Here is a 19346-nt window from a genome sequence, read left to right as displayed (position 1 = left end):
GATAAAGGACAAGCTGAGCCCGAGGCTCATTGGTCCTTTTGAGGTGTTGGACAAAGTCGTAGAGGTTTCTTATAGACTTGACTTGCCTCCTAGTCTTTCGAGAGTTAATCTGGTATTCCATGTTTCTATACTTCGGAAGTATCATGAAGATAAGTCATATAGCTCAGATTTCAGCATAGTGCAGTTGGATGAGAATCTAACTTATGAGGAGGAGCCGTTGGCCATTTTGGATAGACAGGTTCAGAAGGTGAGGTCGAAGGATATTGCATCAGTGAAGGTCGAGTGGAGAGGTCAACCAAGCAAGGAGGTTACTTGGGAGACCTAGAATGATATGTGGAGCAGATATCCTCACCTTTTTGGCACTCCAGGTATGACTCTAAACTCGTTTGAGGACGAATGTTTGTTTAAGAGGGGGAGAATGTAATGACCCCGCCGGTCATTTTGTGTATTTTATCCCTATTTTCCTATTTGATGTTCCCCATACGTATATTTTATGTTTGGTGGGATGCTTGCATTTGGTTTCGGGAACGTTTTGGAGTGAATTGAGACACTTAGTCTCACTTTGGAAGCTTAAGTTGTAAGAGTGACCAAGGTTTGATTTTGTTGTAGACGACCTCGAATTCATTTTTTGATGGTTATAATAGGTTTGTATAATGATTTTAGACTTAGGCGTATGGCTGTATTTGGAGATTCCTAGGATGTTTTGGCTCTAATTATCGAAGTCTCATTTTGGAAGCTTAAGCTTTAAGAGTTGGCCAAGGTTGACTTTGTTGTAGACAACCTCAATTCGTGTTTTGATGGTTAAAATAGGTTTGTATGATGATTTTGGACTTAGGCGTTTGTCCATATTTGGATTTTGAGGTTCCTAGGATGTTTTGGCTCTAATTGTCGAAAGTTGAAATTTGAAGGTTTGAAAAGTTCACAAGTTGGAATGGGAGTTGACTTTGATGATATCGGGTTCGGATTGTGGTTTTCTAGACTTAGAATAGGTTTGTTTTGTCATTTGGGATTTGTGTGCAAAGTTTGGTTCAAAACCGGATTGGTTAGGCTTGAATCGAATGCTTGGTTTGAAGTTGGAAGTTTATGAACTTAAGAGATTGATCTTGATTGGCGATTCTCTATTTTGATTTTAATTGCGGTGTTTTGAGCCTTTGTATAGGTTAGGGTGATGTATGTCCTAGAAGGCTCGAGTGTGTTTCAGATGGGTTTTGGATCAATTTGATGTTAGTTGGCAGTTCTATTGTTGGTGTGTCGCACCTGTGAGGTATTGTGCGTAACTATTGAATTTCTCATAAGTTCATATTGCACTAACCATAACACATCCCAATTTATCAGCATAAATGCATACTCAACCTCATGACAGTCGTGCCATCTACCTCAAGCGATCCAGACTCACATCATAGTACATACATCCCATTGGATAAAAGAGTAAAACACTTTATAGCAACCTCTAATCTTCTCACAGGAGATAGTCCACCTGTGTAACCTCAAATCTCTCTATGACCTTTCCATGATCACCACCACTATGTAAGTAATGAATCTTTCTGAGCCTACGCTCGTACACATGCCGAAAGAATCTGTTCTATTTTACCAGCGAACAACCGAAAGATCCATAAACACATCCAAAACTCAAGACCGTATAGTACACCAAGATGATAATCAAGCATTCACATTCCGTTTTAGGTCAAGAAAACCCTTCTCACCAAATCCAAAATCCTCTAGAATGTAAGTAGTCATCACCAAATAAAATTTACAGACTTAGTCATTTCCCCACAATGACCCAAATTGCACCAACGTTTCTCAAAGCTTGTAGCTGCCCTTCCACAAAGTCTATAATGATGCATCCCCATTTCTTCGCGGGTATAGCCACCTTCCGAAGTAACTCGCTTGGCCCATGTTTCCCATCCTCAACCTATTGATAATCAGACACTACGAATCATGCCTACTAATGTCCTCCTTCATCATCCATCACCTAAAATACTGCCTCAAATCAAGATCCATCTCTGCACCATCTGTATGGACAAATTTCCACAAACTACAAACCTCCTCAATGATCATCTTCGTCGAACCATCAGCAACGAAATTATAAATCTGACCCTAAAGTCGCAAAATGCCATTTCACTAAGAACCACCTCCTTAGCACTACCCCGCACACTGTGTCCCTAAGGACATGCAAATGTAAATTATGACGTTGACAAACTCTGAGCACTCAAACAAAGAAAACTACGCAATCACACAAGCACGAACTCCACTATGTTCAGAAATGATCAATCTCATAATTCTATATACGAAGGTCAGAACTTTCATAGCCAAGTGCCTTCTATCCACCGGAACAAATGCCAAACTCAAAATCATTAACTAGATAGTTCCTCATGGGGCTTCAACAACCGAGACATGTAAGCAATCACCCTACTACTCTGCACTAACACCGCACCAAAACAAACACGTGAAGCAATCATAACATACTGTGCAAGGTACTGAATCGTAGGCAACACCAACACTAGGGCGGTTATATAAGGATTCCTCTCCAATAAGGGACGATAGTAGTCAGCCCTCAACTTCGGGAAAAACATCCTACACCACTGGTGCAACAACACCACAAATCGCCAGATATCAACTGATAACGAGTACTCAACATTGCATACGAACAAGTAGGATGGAACTGAAGATATAGGCTTCAATATGAGATGAAGTCGCACAATAAGAAAGCAAGAAAGGGAAATTTCCTAACATCCCATAGCCTCTCGAAGATAAGTACAACTATCTCTGTACCGATCCCTAAGTCTCTAATAGACTTGCTCATGAATCGTGAGACCTATATGAACCTAGAGCTCTAATACCAACTTGTCATGACCCAAAATTCCACCTCAGGCCGTGATGGCGCCTAACCGTACTTGCTAAGCAAGTCAACTTACAATCAACAGAATAAAGTCCAATTTTCTTTAATTAATAGAGTTATATCATAATAAAAATAGGAATAGGCTCAAACTAGTAAAATATCTGATACAAGTATAACATGGTATAAACATGACCAAAATAGTACAACCCCCAAGAACTAGGTGATACAAGTACACGAGAAACTACTGAATAAGTACAAGTCTGAATACATGATAACAATTATCTATGAGAAAGAGAATAGATATGAGATAAATAAGGACGAGGACTCTATTTGTTGCGGATCAAAACAGTATGGCAGCTCGCTACTAGTCTCCAATAATACACTCATACTCAGCTCAAAAGGGTACTGCAATACCAACCTCAGTATCTGCACAAAAATGTGCAGAAGCGTAGTATGAGTACATCACAGCCAGTACCCAGTATGTATCAAGTCTAACCTTGAAAATGTAGTAACGAGGCTAGATTCATCCGAATACCTACAACATAGAAATAATAATAATCCTGGAGCTGGAATCGTAAATATCCTCATCAGGTATCAAGATATAAAACAGTCGAAAGATCTAAAGCATGCTTTTCCAATTCAACAAATAATCATAACGCTACTCAAGTATGGCAAGTAAAGCCGGCATGCTTCAATCAAGGGAGTTGAGGCTCCCAACTAGCATGCAGACATATCATGCAATAGTTATCATATAAATAAATGCCTCAAATGAATCAAGAATATGAATGCATGCTCAAACTGGTACAAAATCCATGTACCAACCACGCTCACAGGGCCCAAAGTAACATGGGTAATCACCTGACTCCGGAGGGACAGTACCAAATCCAAGCGCAAAGATGGGCATAATAGCAATCCCTCATAAATCAATATTCAATCATCATGTCCAATATGACATAACTGTATCTCATCCGCACGCTTTACCTTTAGTGCAAAAATTCTAAGTCCAAACCAAGTATCGTTATTCAAAATGTATGCATATGCTCAAGAATTTTAGATAAAAGGTGCACACGGACTTAATAAAAATCATATGGATATGTGCTCATGAAATCTCTATGTAACTACAGTCAGTTTAAACAATTCAACATATCAAGGATAAGTTCCCATGCCTTCGTAAATAATCATAATCCTAGGCATGATTTCTAACATGAATAAAAGAGCAACGTAGTCACATAAATCAAATAAATTATGAATCAAATGAGCACATAGTAGAAACAAGGCATAAAGTATCTCAATTCTATCCCGGGTATAATATAAACTTTGTAAGAGAATATACGCTCGCCACTACCCCCAATACCTTAAACACATATCAATCAAGTCAAATCCTCAGGGTTTCCCGATTAAGAAGGTTAGACAAGATACTTACATCTTTCCGGGTTAGTTTCAATCATAGATCATGTCAAAACCTCGTTCTAGCCCTCCAATCATGCAAATCCAAGACAAACATCGTCCAAGGAAGTCAAACAATGCTATTGGAAGCGACCCCAATCCATAAAGCTTCGATCTTTGAAGAATTCCCAAAAAGTCACCAAAGGTCAACATGGGCTAGCATGCCCAAAATCCGAAACCAATACCAAAATCTGATGACCCATAACCTACCGAGTCCAAAAATATAATTAGTTTTCAAATCTGGGTCCAAATCGATAGTCAAAACCTCAAAATACATTGTCTTATAGTGTAGACAAAACCCCCAAATATCCTTTCAAAATTCCATGTTTAATATGTTGAAATCCATGTAGATCCTTGAAATATAATCACAAATAGGTAGAAATCACATACCATCTTGCCTTGTGTGAAAATTCCCATGAAATTGTTTTCCTCTCCAAGTCTATGCCTCAAAATATGAAAGCATGGGTAAAAATCCCGATATATAACATTTATGTGCGCTGCCAGTGATACCCATCACGAACGCGACATAAGCCTCGTGTTCGCGAAGCACAAATCTACCACTAACCCAAATCCTCGTTCGCGATTTCGAAGCTCAACTAGCTTCCACTCTACATGAACGTGACTGAAGCCACGCAAATGCGATGACCCAATTTCTCGCCTGACTCCACTCCTTCATGAGCGAGGAATAAATTGTGCAAACGCGAAGAACACATCTCCAACTCCCAGAAACACTCATGGCGTATGCATCAGATAGACTGTGAACATGAAGCACAATGCCCAGCTAACCAAAACACACTGCGTGATCGCGAAGCTTCTTACGCGATCACGATGCTCATCAGATGCACCAGAAAACCAGCAATGCAAACTCAACCAAAATGGTCCAAATCCACCATGAATCACACTCGAGCCTCTCAGGATCCTGTCCAATCATATCAACAAGTCCAAAATAATATAAAAACTTTCCCAAAAGCTCAAAACACCGCAAATAACATCAAAACTGCGAATCAAAGATAAAAATCAGTCTCTTAACTTTCAAAGATTCTAACTTCGCCGAACTCGTCTAAATCGTACTTAGACGTTCAAGATCCCAACCAAACTTTTCACACAAGTTCCAATCAATGAAATGAACCTATACAAAGTCTCAAAACCACAATCCGAGTCTGATAACACCAAAGTAAACTTCCAATCAAACTTATGAACTCTCCAATTCTTCAAATTGCCATGTTCCGACAAATAGAGCCAAAGCCTTTTAGGAACATCCAAATTCAAATCCGAACATACGCCCAACTCCAAAATCATCATACAAATCTATTAAAACCATCAAATCCTGATTTCAAGGTCATTTACTCAAAAGTCAAATCTTGGTCAACACTTACAACTTAAGCTTCCAAATTGAGAATTAATCTATCAAATCAATCTCGCACCATGCGAACATAAAAATCAACCATATACGCAAGTCATAATACATCATATGAAACTACTCAAGGTCTCAAACTGCCGAATGGGATGCTAAAGCTCAAAACAATCGGTCGGGTCATTACAATTACCCACAAAGTACTGATGAAACTCTCTCCAAAAATCATTTCTAGCCGAGCTCCAAAACTCAAAATAGAGAAAAATAAGTTAAACCCTCTAAATATAGCTCCTATCAGGCATCCTTCCTCTCACCTGCACTCATTAAGCCGCAGGTGCACTACTCGCTTTTGTGATCAATGTTGCGCATCTGCGCTCCTCCGACCCAAGTCCAATACCGCTTCTGCGATCCAAAGCACGAATTATGCGGAGATCCAGGTGCGACTTCCTTTTTCACATCTGCGATCTGACCCAGACAAAACTAGCATCTACAATTAACCCCTCGCAGAAGCGCTCTCGCAAGTGCGACATCTTCTCTCACAACTGCGCCCAGCCTAGCCAGCCTCTCTTTCTTTTCTAGCCCCAGAATCATGCAGGTGCAGCCATCGCACCCATGCACCACCTTTCACAGGTGCGGTGCACCAGAACCAACAATACCAAACAACTCCAAAATGGTCCAGAACCTATTCGAAACACACCCGAGCCTCCCTGGACCTCGTCCAATCATACCTACAAGTACAAATACATTACTCAAACTTATTGAAAGGCTTAAACACTACACTAACATCAAAACCAAGACAATGATCAAAATCCATCTCTTAATCTTCATAATTTCCCAACTTTGTCGAACATGTCCGGATCATGCCTAAACATTGTAGCAATCAAATTTTGCACACAAGTCCCAATCGACTAAATGAACCTATACAAGGTCTTAAAACAATAATAGGTATTCGATAACACCAAAGTCAACTCCCGGTCAAACCTATGAACTCTCTAATTCTTTGAATTGCCAACCTTCTACACATAGAGCCAAAACCTTCTAGGAACATCGAAACCCAAATATGAACATACGCTCAAACCCAAAATCAACATATTAACCTAAAAGACATCAAATACTACTTCCGAGGTTGTTTATTCAAAATTCAAACCTTGATCAACTCTTCCAGTTTAAAGCTTCCAAATTGAGAATCATTCTATTACATCAACTCAAGCCTTCCAAACTTCAAAACCATCCATTCTTGCAAGTCATAATTCACCATATTAAGCCACTCTTAGTCTCAAATCATAGAACAAAATGCTAAAGTTCAAAACAATCCGTCGGGTCATTATATTTTCTCGCACTTAAACATACGTTCATCCTCGAACGTGCCAAGAGTCATTTCAAAGTTATCAAATCACGGTAAGTAGTTATCATAAACATACCCATAGATGACCTCACATCATCACAATCCATATAAGCCCATTAACAAAATCCCGGCTGAGGTTTCTTCAACCTTAATCCATAAGCCATAGAATTAAATTTCAACATCCGGAGCTCCTATTAAGATCTGATTCTCCCCCATAAGCTGAACCAAGCCATAAATATATACTCCCAAGATATAACCATAAGATGTACCACATAACTCATGTACTCATAGTGTCGCGCCCCTTTTTCTCTCGAAAGCGGGTTACGACATGTGACAACACTTTTAAATGGGTATTAAAAAAGAAGAGTTGTCACCTAACAATTTTAAGGTGCGTTAGGGTACCTATTTGCAAATAACTCTGTTTAATTAGTCTACGTCACCAAATATCGGGTAATGGCTCAAATTACCTCAAAGAGAAGGTGTTAGGCACTCTTCGAGGTCCACAATTATGGGTCCCGTCCGAAATTTATGCTATGTGGGATTATTGGATTATAGTTGTCCTATGTGATCATGTAAGTGAGGGAAGACAAGAGATTTAAAAGTTCCACTATGATGTAAACAAGTGTAAATAAAATTGCACAAGAATTAAATTGTATATAAATAACCAGTACAAGTTTTTAGAGGTTACAGGATACAACTTAATTATTCAAAGTTCAAGAGACATAGTGCGAACAATAAATATATAAAGGAGAGGGGGTCCTAAATTGTTTTAGCCTAAAGGATCACCCCATGCAACGTAAATAATACTTCGTAACTCCTTTAGTGTAGGGATTGCTCATATTATTCAGCGGACACAAACTATCATTTCCTGCTACCCAATTACTATGTTAAAGTTATTTACTTAAAGCGCTCTAATTCAAATCTAAATTGTATCCTATCCGTGCTCTACCTGTCCCATGTCTATGGTCCAGGAGGCTTTGGACCTACTATTTGGGTGGTTCTAGACTTTACTTAGGGTGCTCAAAAATGATAAAACTAGGAGTATATTCAAAACATGTAGGACTACACATAAAGACAATAAATAGCTCAAGTTAGCCTCCACACATAAGCAACAAATGCACGCGGGAAAATTCTTATATTAGGTAGTTGATAGTTTCAGAATTAAGACGTATTGGAGTCATTAAGTCCTATAGACATGGATTCTATGTGATTTTGATTTTAAACGTCCTACAAGAAGTGCTGTTGTTTGCAGATTACAGATATTACAAACCCTACATGCACGATCTCTAAATTGTTTGCGCAATGAAGTAGTAAAACCATTTAAAAATTAAGAATTACCAGCGTTTGAGTTTTATAGACATGCTTCGTAGGCGAGTAACAGTATCCTATAGGTAGGATTTCTAATAGTTGGTATTTGAACTCCATTTTATCATGCTTGTTCCTATAGGCATATTATCTAGGCGGACAGTGTAATAAGAGCAACAGAAGAAGACGATTAATTAACTAATTAAAGCCATATAGACATGGTATCTAGATGACCATTAGCGAAGGCATGTATTATTGCAACCTATAAGCATGCTGTCTAATCAATAAACAAGTGGTTATTACCATTTGGTTCCTATAGACATGCTGTCTAATAGCGCACATCAATAGACATGGAAACGGATACATCATTTACTCAAACCAACATGCTTTTGGATAGTGTACTAGTATTAGACGGGTTAAGTGAAGTGTGTGATTTCGTATAGGCATAATTTCTATTAGTATAAAGAATTAAAGCACGTTAAACAAATAGAAGGCGAAGCACAAAAATCCTATAGACAGGTTTTCTACCCATTTAGGCAGAAATTAAAGTATACCCGCTTCCCCCAATTCACTAACTTCCCAATCATTTGTTTACAAATTATTACAAGCCCAGATAATGAATACAAATACAAATATTACACAAGGAACAACTGCAGGCCCAAGAACAGGCCCAAACAAAAGTAACCCATTATTGCACGGGCCATCAATAAACTCTTTCACTCGAATAGCAGGCCCACATCCAAACACATCTCAAAATAGGAGAGTGTGTCCATTTTCATAACCCAAAGCCACACATGAACTCATATCAAGCCCAACAATTCAATATTGACCACTTAATCAAATAATTTAATGGACCACACACGGAAATCAACTAAACAGCCTTGAAGCAATACCTCATAGAGACATGATTGTGTGACATTTAACAAGATTCATAAACACATTGGTATTTCAAAAGCAAGAGTGACAGGATTGATTAAGCAAAGAACAGAAAACTAGGAGAATCAATAGACTTAATTTCTAACATGATAAATGGCAATATAGGTTAAATCATTAAGCAGGTGATAGTATGCTAAAGATAGACATAACACTAAGAGAGTTAGGGAGACATGCCATTTGGGGTTAACAAGGTAAACATACTAGACACATATGAGATGAACATGATAAGCTTTTCCAGAGTGAGTTCAGAATAGAGCATGATCCACAGTTAGCCTAAAAAGGATTTTAAAACCTAGGAGTCTAAGTCATGAAGGTCAGACAGAGTCAAAGTAAGGGAATGACTGTCACGACGCAAAATTCACCTAGTCGTGATGGCACCTAACCCAACCCGTCAGGTAAGCCAATTAACAACTATCCAATTTAAAAGAGATTTATTAAGAAAAGAAATGATAATAAAATTGTTTTTATACAAGAATTTTCCAAGGACTGGTAGTACAAATTATGAGCTTCTAAGATTAGAATTTACAAAGCTGGTATGAAATAAATACATCATCTGTTCGAAATGTACATAAACAGATTTTTATAAATCAAAGGCTACCATAAACAAGAGGCAGCTACAACCGGAACGCAAGTACGTCTTCAAATCCCGCTCCCGTCGATCATAGCAACATCAGCATCCAATATCTACATGCAAGGTGCAGAAGTATAGTATGAGTACAACTGACCCCATGTACTCAATAAGTAACAAACCTAACCTTAGGTTGAAAGTAGTGACGAGCTGGAACATAGGTCGGGGTCCAACACCAATAGCCAACAATAGTTCATAACAACATAATGGAAGTAATAAAAGAAGTAGCTCAGAGATAAAATGCTCAGCTCGTTCACAGTTCCAGAAAAACAGGCATGCTTTTCAAGTACATCAGTGGAAACCCAAATCTTTTACCAAAATCACCAAAATATGAGTACGTTTTGTAAAACAGTGACTTTTCCCAAAATCATTCAACAGGTAAATGCTTCATTTTCAAAAGGCATGAGAAAAATACATCTCTATGCCTACATGTCAATATGAATGAGAAGCATTGAATGACGTGATACCGTACATCATGAGGAAAAATACATCTTTATGTGTGTATGTCAAGTGTGCATGTCGAATGCGATGCAACTCAGTGATAAAACCATATGCATACTCTCAGAGTATCAATTCACTTAGTCCTCCCAGTCCTCATAGTCACTCATTCCTCATAGTCACTCAATCCTCCCAATCACTCGGCACTCAGTAGGTACCTGCGATCACTAGGGGTGTGTACAGACTCCGGAGTGGCTTCTTCTGCCCAAGCGCTATAACAAGCTAATCATGGCATAAATCAATAAAACATGCTGCGGCATGCAGCCCGATCCCATAATTGTCACTCATAATCAGGCTCTCGGCCTCACTCAGTCATCAATCTTCTCCAGTCTCTCGGGCTCACAATGTCATGAAAATCAGCCCAAAATGATGATGTGATGTATCAATAAATGGTAACAGAGACTGAGATATGATATACAAATGAATGCGTATGACTGAGTATGTAATTGCAATGTAAGCAAATAATTCAACAGCAACAATGACCTCGGTGGGTCCCAACAGAATAAGCATGCGGCCTAGACATAGTTTCTAGCATGAATCACAACTGATCAAAAGCTCTAATACGTAGAGATTTCATGGTTACAGATAAGATCAGGTAACTACACAATTCCATGGAATCGACTAAATCACAATTCACACGGTGCATGCCCACACACCCGTCACCTAGCCTGCGCGTCACCTTATCATCAATCATATGTCATGTAATTCGAGGTTTCATACCCTCAACACCAAGTTTAGAAGTGTTACTTACCTCAAACAAGACAAATCCAATACTGAGCAGGCCAAGCGATGCTCCAAAAATGCCATCCCACGCGTACCGACTTCCGAATGGCTCTAAACTAGCCAAAAAAAACTAAATTACATCAATTAATACCTAAGGAAATAATTCCAAATGATAAGGGTCGAATCTTTAGTCAAAAGCCCAAAATCGACCCAAAAGCCCAACCCAGGCCCGAGCCTCAGAACCCGATAAAACTCACAAAATGCGACAACTCATTCAATTACGAGCCCAACCATACTAGTTTCATTCAAATCCGACTCTGAATCGACGTTCAAAACTAAAAAAATACGCTTTATGAAGTTTTAGACAAAAAACCCCAATTTCTCTTAAAAATTCATCAACCAATTGCCAAAAATGAAGATGGATTCATGAAATAAAATCAAAACAAAGTGTAGAACACTTACCCCAATACTTGTGATGAAAATTGCTTTAAAAGTCGCCTCAATCCGAGTCCCACATCTAAAAATATGATAAAACAATCAAAACCTCGATTTATAGCATTCTCCCAGCATTTTCGCACCTGCGACACATTAGCCGCTTATGTTGCGTCGCTTTTGCGACCCAAATCACGCTTCTGTGGAGAAGCACTGGAGGCCTGCTTTCGCATCTGTAGCTCCTTTATCACTTCTGCGACCATCCCACCTGCGCAAACCAGCCGCAGGTGCGATCACACCATATCTGCCACCAGCAACTTAAGCCAAAAAATACTCCAAACGATCCGAACCTCGTCCGAAACTCACCCAAGCCACTTGGGACCCCGTCCGAGTATACCAACAAGTCCCATAATATAACATAGACCTATTCGAGGCCTCAAATCTTGCATAACAATATCGAAACAATGAATCGTAGCTCAATTCAAACTTGGATGGCCTTTGAACTTTCAACTTCCAAAACTCATGCCGAAACATATCAAACCAACTCGGAATGAACCCAAATTTTGCACACCAGTCCAAAATGACATGACGAAGCTATTCCAATTCCTGGAATCACAATCCGAATCTGATATCCAAAAAGTCAACTACCGGTCAAACTTATAAACTTTTCGAACCTCCAAATTTCCAACTTCCGCCAATTGGTTCCGAATCCTTCTAGGAACATCCAAATGCAAATTCGAGCATATGCCCAAGTCCAAAATCACCATCCGGACCTAACGGAACCGTCAAAACTCCAATCCGAGGTCAAATACTATATAGCCAAACTTGGTCAACTCTTTCAACTTAAAGCTTCAACAATGAAATTCATTCTTCCAAATCGATTCCGAATAACCTGAAAACCAAAACCGACGATTCACACCAGTCATAATACATAATACGATGCTGCTCAAGACTTCGAATGGCTGAACGGGATGCAAATGCTCCAAGCGACCGATTAGGTCGTTACATCCTCTCCCACTTAAACATACGTTCATCCTCGAACGTGCCGAGAGTTGTTCCAAAGCCATCAAACCTCTGTGTAACCATACCATGCATATACCCAGGGGTGATCCCACGTCACCCGATTCCATATAGGCCTAACAACACAACATAACTGAAGATCATTACTTCAACCTTAGCCCGTAAACCACAGACTCCAATTTCCAACATTCGAAATTTCCTATAAGATTTGAATCTCGCACCTACACACTGTATAAGTGTGAATAAGCTGTATTAAGCCACAACCATAACCCAATATGAAATCACATGATATACCACATAACTCAAATACTTATAACAAAACTTCTGACCACAATAACTGCTCGAAGCGAAATCGGTACTAGCAATAAACCTCGTATCAAACAAAATCTTGTTCTAAAAACTTCGTACACTGCCAATGATGGAAGAAACACGCAAAAACTCATAACCCCTTATTAGATCAACAAGTCATGGATCTCCCTCTCCTTCGACAAAAACTATAGCCGATTTCTAAGCCGATCAGCGACATTGTCCTTTCAAATATACCGCAATCAAATCCGATAGCACCCATTCTAGGTCTGACGACCTCCTCTTATCAAATACAAGCTACTCTACGCCATATCAATACTACACAGAGCCACAAACCGTGCAATTCATGCACCAATACGCAACAATTCAAATGGACTCAATCATGGAAAATGACTCAAATGAGAGAACTGTCCCGCAAGTTCAATAAGTACAACCACAACTGAAAATGTGACGAACCCATCATACATAGTAGAACAAATACACATGAATCTAACACAAAGGATCATATCCCGACATAACCCAGCTACAATGCGTGACCCCATCCAGGCATTGGTCCACATGAAAGGCCTCAAGTCACAATGCTCAAAATCAACAACCTCGCGTAAGTTGACGTCTAGTACCGAAAGTGCATGACCATAACCATAGAGAAGAGAATAACACAATATACCACAGTCTGGAGAAAACATAACCAAGGCGCAATCAACCATTCGACAACCCAATAACCATCTCGCTCAAATAGTGGTACAAGACCCAAACAGAACCGCACCATGTGTGCTTATAACCAACAAATCAGAACCCCTCGTGGCATAGAAGGGTAACTCATAGAACATATCAGAACACGAATACGCTCAACTCTGACCGAATGGCACATCCTTCAACAATAGTAGTATAGAGTCAACCAATTCGACATGGTGTAGAATACACATCCTCATTGGGCCTACCAGTGGACCCCAAATCAACTCTGGTCACCCACAAAGAGATAAATAACCCTTCGAAAGTCTACAATGACTGAATCATAACACATACTCTCATCTGGCTAGCTTTGGCCACAACTTCACATCTCACAACCATGAAACACTCTGCTTGTGAGAACTCCCGGTCTCTAAATTTATAGAACACATGAATCACCATATCTGCTCCGAACTCCACCGCCCGAATGTCTAACACATCTCCCATACACGAACATCCCACGAGGAATACTTCCATAATTCTTCCGTACCACATAGCAAAATCTGAATATCAGCAGTCAGTCAACCAGGCAAGTATCGCAATACCAATGAAGTATTCGTAAATCAACACTCAGTGCGCCTTTTGAAATGCGCACCCGTCTCAGGAATTACCAAGCAATTATTGCATTCATCAAAACTTCAAAAACCGTTCATACTGTCTAAGAATTTATGATCTTCCCTTCGAAACGGACCCGTGAACTTGCACATGCAAATCTCAATCCCACATAACATGCAACATCTATCATGTCATCATAGGAAAAGTATGAAAATCTCATAATCAACTCCGAGTCACAAGCAAACTACATAATCAATTGGCCAGGAACCTTCCATTTGATCTCATCGAGGAGAAAATCACAATACACAACATGTTTCTCATGTCGATAGAAAATATACACCTCTAATCATGGTAGAAATCCTCGAGAGCACTTTGAAATCCATTTGCACACAATCAAGCCGTCAGAACTGAATCTCTCTAACTCAACCAAGCCACGCGAATCGCCAAACCCAAGAGTACTGCTACAAAACATTTGTAGAGACTCACCACATCATGAGAACCAAAAGAATCGAGCATACCATTACCTTATTGATCCAACCTACTACCAGGATGCCCTATTTCTCCGTGTTCCTTCTGAATTACCCTCAAGTTGACACTTCTCCTCGCTGTAATACCATGATACTCAACCAAGACTCACCCCAAAAGATACTAAAATAAAACAATACCTCCCTAAGTCCCATACGCCATTGTATTCCCTCTTAAACACCCCAAAAGTACCACAACCATGACACCCACTCTGAAGAGACCTTCTGTGAATCTAAAGCCATTTCGTTCACCTTCCTGATACTGAAATGTAGAATCCATAATGATATAGAAATGCCACAAGTCTCGACACCATCCAATAAAAAATTTCAGATCCTCACCATATACAAATCCAGAAAAATTCACAATTGCTACATAAAAATATTGAATCCATTAGAACTCTCGAGAGAGTCATCCACTCTGCTCAAATCTTAATTGCACCGCCCCAAATGGGCCGAATGAATTGTGCCCCATTAGCATGACAACACTTACAGAAGTAACCCCGCCTTAATGCAATCGAGCAAATTCCTACTCCATGCACACTACATCCTTCACGAATAACACCTCAATCATTCCATGATTTCCATATACCCATAAAGTGTAACATAACCCGTATCTAGAAATTCCTTTACTCTAACCATCCTCGATCTCAATCTCTGCAAGTCATAACCGATTCACAAGTATGCCTCAAACCTAAACTAGTCAACACATAACCATGCAATCAAATCGTCCATAGCAGACTCCCCACTTAGCTCAAAGCCATAGGACAAAACACTCGATAACTTATAATACCCACGCTCTATTACTGCCATAATCCCGCACCGAAATTCAACTCAATCCCTCATAAGCTCATGTAACACAAACCCTCTAATACCTCAAATCATCTGCAAACCTCACATTCATTCTCGTGACTGTCAGGTCAGCTATTACCACTGATCCAAACTCAAATCATACAAGTATAACCCACTTGGTAGAAAAGAAAGCCTCCATACAACATCATAAAAATCACACATCCATAGATTACCTCACAGGTTATAACCCACCTTCTTAGCCCCAAGCTGACATCTCTCTATAACCTTTCACAGCCATGACTACTATGCAATCACTTAATCTTCCTGGGTCTAAACTCACCAACAAGGCATGAGAACCTAATTCGTTCATCCGTTAAACAACATGAAAGATCCTCCAATACTCTCATAACTAGACTATACGTCATATCAAGAGAGAAATCAAGCACCCAATAGTCCTTTTTACATCTCAAAAAAACTTTTCTCGTCACATTTAATCCATCTAAACACATCCTGCAATCATATTACACTCATCATATAGCCATCCAACTACACATCGAGCCATAAATTCCACTCATAGGGATACTACCGGACATATAAGTCCAAAAGCATGTGCTCACACAACCGAAATCCCCGTGCTCAAGCTGCAGTCAAAACTCGGCCTCAAGTCCTCTATACTGGCCTATCATTAGCATACCAAAATCACATCTCGCACCTCGTCCATGGAACTATAAGCCGGTGATGCACAGATGATACCGAGCGCTCATATGCGCACATGAATGCGTAGAGGAAATTCAAAGAGTTATGTTTCAAGCTAAATCAATGCCGCACGATAAGGAAATAAAGATGCGAAGTTTATCCTAAATGACTTGTAGCCTCTCGAAGATAGGTATGGACGTCATCATACTGATCCACAAGACTCTATTAGACACTTGCCCATGACTTGTAGAACCTATGAACCTAGAGCTCTGATACCACCCTATCACCACCCAAAATCCACCTAGTCGTAATGACACCTAACCCAACCCGTCAGGTAAGCCAATTAACAACTATCCAATTAAAAGAGATTTATTAAGAAAAGAAATGATAATAAAACTACTTTTATACAAGAAATTCCCAAGGACTGGTAGTACAAATCATGAGCTTCTAAGATTAGAATTTACAAAGCTGGTATGAAATAAATACATCATCTGTTTGAAATATACATAAATATACTTTTATCAATCTAAGGCTACCATGAACAAGAGGCAGCAACAACTGGAATGCAGGTACGTCTTCAAATCCTGCTCCCGTTGATCACAGCAACATCAACATTCAATATCTACATGCAAGGTGCAGAAGTGTAGTATGAGTACAATCGACCCCATGTACTCAATAACAAACCTAACCTGAGGTTAAAAGTAGTGACGAGCTGGAACACAGGTCGTGGTCCAACACCAATAGCCAACAACAGTTCATAACAATATAATGGAAGTAATAAAAGAAGTAGCTCAGAGATAAAATGCTCAGCTCATTCACAGTTCTAGAAAAATAGGCCTACTTTTCAAGTATATCAGTGAAAACCCAAAGCTTCTACCAAAATCAGCAAATTATGAGTACGTTTTGTAAAACTATGATTTTTCCCAAAATCATTCAACAGGTAAATGTTTCATTTTCAAAAGGCATGAGGAAAATACATCTCTATGCCTATATTTCAATATGTATGAGAAGTTATGAATGACGTGATACCGTACAACATGAGGAAAAATACATCTCTATGTTTGTATGTCAAGTGTGCATGTCGAATGTGATGCAACTCAGTGATAAAACCATAAGCATACTCTCAGAGTATCAATTCACTCAGTCCTCCTAGTCACTCAGTCCTCACAATCACTCAGTCCTCATAGCCACTCAATCCTCCCAATCACTCGGCACTCGCACTCGGCACTTGCACTCAATAGGTACCTGCGCTCACTGGGGGGTGTGTACAGACTCCGGAGGGTCTCCTTCAGGCCAAGAGCTATAACAAGCCAATCATTGCATAAATAAATAAAACATATTACGGCGTGCAACCCAATCCCATAAATATCCTCACCATTAGGCCCTCAGCCTCACTCAGTCATCAATCTCTCCAGTCTCTCGGGCTCACAATGTCATGAAAATCAACCCAAAATGATGATGTGATGTATCAATAAATGGTGACAGAGACTGAGATATTATATGAAATTAATGCGTATGAACAAGTATGTAATTGCAATGTAAGCAAATAATTCAACAATAATAATGACCTCGGTGGGTCCCAACAGAATAAGCATGTGGCCTAGACATGGTTTCTAGCATGAATCACAACTCAAAAGCTCTAGTACGTAGAGATTTCATGGTTACAGATAAGATCAGGTAACTACACAGTACCACAGAATCGACTAAATCATAATTCACACGGTGCACGCCCACACACCTATCACCTAGTATACGTGTCACCTCATCATCAGCCACATATCGCGCAATTCGGGGTTTCATACCCTCAACATCAAGTTTGAAAGTGTTACTTACCTCGAATAGGGATCAAATCTTTAATCAAAAGCACAAAATCGATCCAAAAGCCCAACCAGGGCCTGTACCTCGGAACCCGATAAAACTTACAAAATCTGATAACTCATTCAATTACGAGCCCAACCATACTAGTTTCACTCAAAACCGACTCCGAATCGACGTTCAAAACTCAAAAATTTATTTTATGATGTTTTAGACAAAAACCCCCAATTTCTCTTAAATATTCATCAACCAATTGCCAAAAATGAAGATGGATTCATGAAATAAAATCAAAACCAAGTGTAGAACACTTACCCCAATTCTTGTGATGAAAATTGCTTCAAAAGTCACCTCAATATGAGTCCCACATCTCAAAATATGATAAAAGAACTAAAACCTCGATTTATAGAATTCTGCCCAGCATTTTCGCACCTGCAACACATTAGCCGCTTCTGCGACGTCGCTTTTGTGACCCAAATCAGGCTTCTACAGAGAAGCACTGGAGTCCTGTCTTCATACCTACTATTCCTTTGCCGCTTCTGCGACCATCGTACCTGCACAAACCAGCCGCAGGTGCAATCACACCAGATCTGCCACCAGCTACTCAAGCCAAAAAAATGCTCCAAACAAACCGAACCTCGTCAGAAACTCACCCGAGCCACTCGGGACCCCGTTTGAGTATACCAACAAGTCCCATAATATAACATGGACCTATTCGAGGCCTCAAATCTCGCATAACAACATCAAAACGATGAACCGCACCTCAATTCAAACTTGGATAAACTTTGAACTTTCAACTTCCAAAACTCGTGACAAAACATATCAAACCAACTCGGAATAAACCCAAATTTTGCACACCAGTCCAAAATGACATAATGAAGCTATTTCAATTCCCAGAACCACAATCCAAATTCGATATGCAAAAAGTCAACTCCGAGTCAAACTTATGAACTTTCCAAACTTTCAAATTTCCAACTTTCGCCAATTAGTGTCGAATCCTTCTAGGAACATCCAAATGCAAATACGGGCATATGCCCGAGTCCAAAATCACCATCCAGACCTAATGGAACTTTGAAAACTCAAATCCGATGCCAAATACTAAATAGTCAAACTTGGTCAACTCTTCCAACTTAAAGCTTCAACAATGAAATTCATTCTTCCAAATCAATTCTGAATAACCTGAAAACTAAAAACGACTATCCATACCAGTCATAATGCATAATACGATGCTGCTCAAGACTTCGAATAGCTGAACGAGATGCAAATGCTCACAATGACCGGTCGAGTTATTACAATGACAATTACACATGACAAACAAACAAGCAAGCAATCAATAAAAAGCCTAATCATGCTGAGTATAACACAAAGATCCCAAAGTCGAAAGGTGTCATGGCAGAAAGACATATTAT

The sequence above is a fragment of the Nicotiana tabacum genome, chromosome 21 (genome assembly GCF_000715075.1).
Source record: "Nicotiana tabacum cultivar K326 chromosome 21, ASM71507v2, whole genome shotgun sequence".
In the NCBI taxonomy this organism is placed as follows: Eukaryota; Viridiplantae; Streptophyta; class Magnoliopsida; order Solanales; family Solanaceae; genus Nicotiana; species Nicotiana tabacum.
The sequence above is the reverse complement of the archived record's forward strand: the minus strand, read 5'-3'. Positions refer to the sequence as shown.